At 53.2% G+C, this 6,000-nt stretch overlaps 1 pseudogene; it reads right to left on the bottom strand.

Annotated features, from left to right (window-relative positions):
• Positions 1-6,000, bottom strand: part of LOC119975077 — a 69,406-nt pseudogene that overhangs the window by 34,025 nt on the left and 29,381 nt on the right.

Here is a 6,000-nt window from a genome sequence, read left to right as displayed (position 1 = left end):
AACCAGTGTCTGCTGCGAATGGTACTTGAGGATGGCCCAGTTTCCCTGCACTTACCCTGCAGCAGATCGTTCCAAAAGGAAAGGGGGCCTTCAACCCCACCAAGCATTAAATTCCCTATTGGCAGCGACCTTGTTTATGATATCGAGGGCAGAATGTTCCCTTTCCAATCCAGTGTCAGAGCGGGCGGGAAAAGTGGTGTTAAAGCCTTCGTCAGCAACTTCGTTTTTCTAAAGGTTGAGGGATCCTTTTTAAAGGCCACCCCGGGCAGCAGGGTAGCATGGTGGTTAGCATAAATGCTTCACAGCTCCAGGGTCCCAGGTTCGATTCCCGGCTGGGTCACTGTCTGTGTGGAGTCTGCACGTCCTCCCCGTGTCTGCGTGGGTTACCTCCGGGTGCTCCGGTTTCCTCCCACAGTCCAAAGATGTGCGGGTTAGGTGGATTGGCCATGATAAATTGCCCGTAGTGTCCTAATAAAAGTAAGGTTAAGGGGGGGGGGTTGTTGGGTTACGGGTATAGGGTGGATACATGGGTTTGAGTAGGGTGATCATGGCTCGGCACAACATTGAGGGCCGAAGGGCCTGTTCTGTGCTGTACTGTTCTATCTATCTAAAATAGTCAACTGGAACATTCCTCCCATGCAACACCCCCCCCCCCCCCCCCCCCCCCCGAGAAACCCCCGTCTGATGTGTTGGGCAGGCTGGGTCTGTGTGGACTGCATTTGATGCAGTGTAGCGAGAGACAGACTTCCAACACTTGATGAGATGCAACACGATTTTATTTAATGTCTAAACTATCATACATGTTCAACTATGGGCTGACACTATGCTGACTTGACTGGAGACCTGATGCTAGCCTGACCAGCTACCACATGGTGTTTGCATTGGCTGCTGCACCCGAGCTCTGACTGTCTCAGAGGCTGGATCCCGAGAGAGCAGGGAAACTGGTGCCCTCTGGCTTTATAGTGGCCGTGTCCTGTCTGGTGATTGGCTGCTGTGTTCTGTGTGCTTACTGGTCATCATGTGTGTCAATCACTGCCTGTCTGCTCTCCATTATATACATGGATGTATATTATGACACCGCCCTCCACTAAGACACCACCCCACCCCTCCCCGGCACTGTCCCTCTCCTTAGACACTGCCCCTCCCCCAGAAAGCCCCTCCCCCAGACACTGCCCCTCCCCCAGACACTGCCGCTCCCCCAGACACTGCCCCTCCCCCAGACACTGCCCTCCCCCAGAAACAGCCCCTCCCCCAGACACTGCCCCTCCCCCAGAAACTGCCCCTCCCCCAGACACTGCCCCTCCCCCAGAAACTGCCCCTCCCCCAGACACTGCCCTCCCCCAGAAACTGCCCCTCCCCCAGAAACTGCCCCTCCCCCAGAAACTGCCCCTCCCCCAGACACTGCCCCTCCCCCAGAAACAGCCCCTCCCCAGACATTGCCCCTCCCCCAGACACCACCCCTCCCCCCAGACACTGCCCCTCCCCCAGAAACAGCCCCTCCCCCAGACACTGCCCCTCCCCCCAGACACCACCCCTCCCCCCAGACACTGCCCCTCCCCGCAGACTCCACTCCTCCCCCCGACACCACCCCTCCCCCGACACCACGCACCCCCCGAAACCACCTTCCCCCCCAGGCATCGCCCCTCCCCCCAGACACCACCCCTCCCCCGGACACCGCCCCTCCGCACAGGCACTGCCCCTCCCCTCAGAAACTGCATCTCCCCAGAAACAGCCCCTCCCCCCAGAAACAGCCCCACCGCTTCGAAACTGCCCCTCCATCCAGAAACCATCCCTCCCCAAACAGTGCCCCTCCCCTCAGACAATGTCCCTCCCCCAGAAACCGCCCCTCCCCCAGACATCGCCCCTCCCCAAGACACCACCCCTCCCCCAGGTGGACCCCTCCCCCCAGACACAGCCCCTCCCTCCATGCACAGCGCCTCCCCCCAGACACTGCCCCTCCCCCCAGACACTACCCCTCTCCCCAGACACCACCCCTCTCCCCAGACAGCACCTCTCCCTGACACCACCCTCCCCCCGAAACCACCTTCCCCCAGACATCGCCCCTCCCCAAGACACCACCCCTCCCCCAGGTGGACCCCTCCCCCCAGACACAGCCGCTCCCTCCATGCACAGCGCCTCCCCCCAGACACTGCCCCTCCCCCCAGACACCACCCCTCTCCCCAGCCACCACCTCTCCCTGACACCACCCTCCCCCCGAAACCACCTTCCCCCCCAGGCATCGCCCTTCCCCCCAGACACCACCCCTCCCCCGGACACCGCCCCTCCGCACAGGCACTGCCCCTCCCCTCAGAAACTGCATCTCCCCAGAAACAGCCCCTCCCCCCAGAAACAGCCCCACCGCTTCGAAACTGCCCCTCCACCCAGAAACCATCCCTCCCCAAACAGCGCCCCTCCCCTCAGACAATGTCCCTCCCCAAGACACCACCCCTCCCCCAGATGGGCCCCTCCCCCCAGACACAGCCCCTCCCTCCATGCACAGCCCCGCCCCCCAGACACTGTCCCTCCCCCCAGAGACAGCCCCTCCCCCCCCCCAGACTCTGCCCCTCCGCCAAGAAACCGCCCCCTCTGCCCAGAAAGATTCCCTTCCCCCACACAACAGCACCCACCTGCTGCACCGCCTCCGGCAAGGGGAATTTCCAGTATGAGCAGCCCTTGCTGCTGAGGTGGTAATGGAGGGGGTCTTTGTGAGGTACACGGTGCCCCTCCCCATCCTTGGCCAGAGCCTATAGGCTGTAGAATACCAGCAATGACAGGAAGAGGCCATTAAGTGACCATCAGTTATCCCAAGCGTGAGCAGGCCAGCCAGCTGACATCAAATTACTGCTTGTGAAATACTTGCAGAGGCAGGAAAATGATGGGAACAGCAACGCTCCCCCCTCTATCCCACCCAATCTTACATCACAATCTGCCTCCCAGAAGGGGTGGGAGGGTGAAAATAAGAATTCCAGCCACCTTCTCCAATTCTACTCCAGCGAACCCCAATGACCTCTTTTAGATCAGCTCCTCTTTCCACAGAGCACCTGGACATTCCCAGCCTTTCCTGTCTTTGTCTCAGCCTTCAACCTCCTCTTTTCTCGAGACACACAGCCCCAGCCTGTTCCTCCTTTCTCGACAGAAACGACTCCCTCAGCTCTGGTACCATCTCGTGTGTCGGCGGTGCCGTTCTGTGTAAGGGTGGTTTAGATCCGGAACGTTAACACTGCTTCCCTCCCCGCAGACACTGCCAGAATTGCCGAGCTTATCCAGCATTTTCTGTTTGTATTTACCACAAAAATATTGTGCCTGACTCACTGTCTCATCTCTCGTCTGTTATGGGAGCGCCGTTTTCAGAACCCCAAAATGTATCATGGAGTTCAACCAACCTCTCCCTTTAATGTATTGATGCTTTTGAAGCACACGGTGTGGTATTGCAATTATGGACACATGGGTTTTTAAACACAAAACAATGTTTAGTCCATGAACTCAACTTAACCTTATAAATAAACATTGGATCACTTAACACCCCCTTACTTCAAAGATAACCCCGAAAATAATACAACACTAAATAATCATTCAGTAGTTCCTTTAAACATCCAAGAGGGCTAACACCTTTAACAACAGAAACACATCAGGTTAAAGACATTACTATTATGAGTTTAAATTACACAAATGATTCAGATATAGTCTTTCCTGGCAGAGATCACAGCAGATCCAGCTCACTGCAAACACAGACACACCCCAAGCTCTTTTCCTCAGAACTGAAACCAAAACACTGCAAAATGACTGAGCTAAAAACCCAGCTCCACCCACACTCTGACATCACTTCAGTAATATGAGCTGCTCCATTTCTTAAAGGTACATTCCTTAAACATCCATTTCTTAAAGGTACTCTCACGTGACACGTCGCACTCACCCTCTGGAAAACCCTCTGCCCTTTGCTTTCCTCTGAGACCTGAGAGTAACAATAATGTCCCACCATTCATTCCGCCATCCAGATCATTTCTGACATTTGCTCACACCCTCAAGAAAGTTCTTCCTACAGTGTTGAAACACAAGTGTCATGTTTGGAGGTTTTTTTTCGCTGTAAGGAAATAGACGGACTCTTACTTGGCCACTTGCGGCGATTGTCGCAGAGCCAACAGGATGTGTTCCGTGTTAATGAGGAAGGCCCAGCAGGGAAAGCAGGTTATCAAGAGAATGAGGATTCCTCTTTGGAGAATCACTCCGATCCGCTTCAGATTCTTGCTGCCAAATGTCTGAAAAATGAGAAAGATATTTTCCAAATAAAAAACAAAATCTACTGCTAGTGGAAACGAATGAAACATTGAATTGGCATGAGATTGGCACGGGACTATAAGCGGCCATGGCTTGGCATTATGTCAGCATGGAGGATATGAGGGAGCATGGGTTTGTAAGTGTGAGTTAGCATTATGTTGACATGGGGAGTGGATGTGAGGGGGGAAGGGTGAGAGTGCCTAATATTTAACAAAACAACTGGGGCAAATTAAGTTGAGAGAGTTTCCATTTATGGCACAGAGCCTTGAGGAAGAGTTGATTCTCACTCACTGTCTCCCTCCAATGCATCAACCATCACCTTTTTGCTTTCTGCTGCTGGGGTGTGACTCAGACATGTGGGAAACCCAAATTTAGCCGGGCTATTTGGATTGGATTTTGTTTATTGTCACGTGTACCGAGGTACAGTGAAAAGTATTTTTCTGCGAGCAGCTCAACAGATCATTAAGTAAATGGGAAGAAAAGAGATTAAAAGAAAATACATAATAGGGCAACACAAGGTACACAATGTAACTACATAAGCACCGGTCTCGGATGAAGCATACAGGAGTGTAGTGTTAATGAGGTCAGTCCACAAGATGGTCATTTAGGGGTCTAGTAACAACGGGGAAGAAACTGTTTTTGAGTCTGTTCGTGCGTGTTCTCAGACTTCTGTATCTCCTGCCCGATGGAAGAAGTTGGAAGAGTGAGTAAGCCGGGTGGGAGGGGTCTTTGATTATGCTGCCCGCTTTCCCCAGGCAGCGGGAGGTGTAAATGGAGTTGATGGATGGGAGGCAGATTGGTGTGATGGACTGGGTGGTGTTCACGACTCTCTGAAGTTTCTTGCGGTCCTGGGCCGTGCAGTTGCCATACCAGGCTGTGATGCAGCCCGATAGGATGCTTTCTATAGTGCATCTGTAAACGTTGATAAGGGTTAATGTGGACATGCCGAATTTTCTTGTTTCCTGAGGAAGTATAGGCGTTGTTGTGCTTTTTTGGTGGTAGCGTCGACGTGGGTGGACCAGGACAGGTTTTTGGCGATGTGCACCCCTAGGAATTTGAAACTGTGAACCATCTCCACCTCGGCTCCGTTGATGCAGGCAGGGCTGTGTACAGTATTTTGAAATCACCCCTTTAAAGATAGCCTGCCTGTGTCTGGGTGAGACAACAAAAATGCAGCTGTCCTGTAAATCCCCAGATCTTTCATTTAAAAAAAAGGCTGCCTGTGTCAGTAGATTTGAAAATAACCTAGTCTAGCAATTTAATGATGTGGAGATGCCGGCGTTGGACTGGGGTGAGCACAGTAAGAAGTCTTACAACACCAGGTTAAAGTCCAACAGGTTTGTTTCAAACACGAGCTTTCGGAGCACGGCTCCTTCTTCAGGTGAATGGAAAGGCTTGTTCCAGAAATGTTTATATAGACACAGTCAGAGATGCCCCGGAATGCGAGCACCTGCAGGCAATCAAATCATCAAAGATGCAGAGAGAGAGGTAACTCCAGGTTAAAGAGGTGTGAATTGTCCCAAGCCAGTTCAGTCGGTAGGCCTCTGCAAGTCCAGGCTTGTTGGTGGGGGCCGAATGTAATGCGACATGAATCCCAGATCCCGGTTGAGTCCGCATTCATGCGTGCGGAACTTAGCTATAAGTTTTTGCTCAGCAATTTTGCGTTGTCGCGTCTCCTGAAGGCCTCCTTGTAGAATGCTGACCCGGAGATCAGAGGCTGAATGT

The sequence above is a fragment of the Scyliorhinus canicula genome, chromosome 12 (assembly GCF_902713615.1).
Source record: "Scyliorhinus canicula chromosome 12, sScyCan1.1, whole genome shotgun sequence".
Classification (NCBI taxonomy): domain Eukaryota; kingdom Metazoa; phylum Chordata; class Chondrichthyes; order Carcharhiniformes; family Scyliorhinidae; genus Scyliorhinus; species Scyliorhinus canicula.
This window is presented reverse-complemented; position numbering and strand designations above follow the sequence as displayed.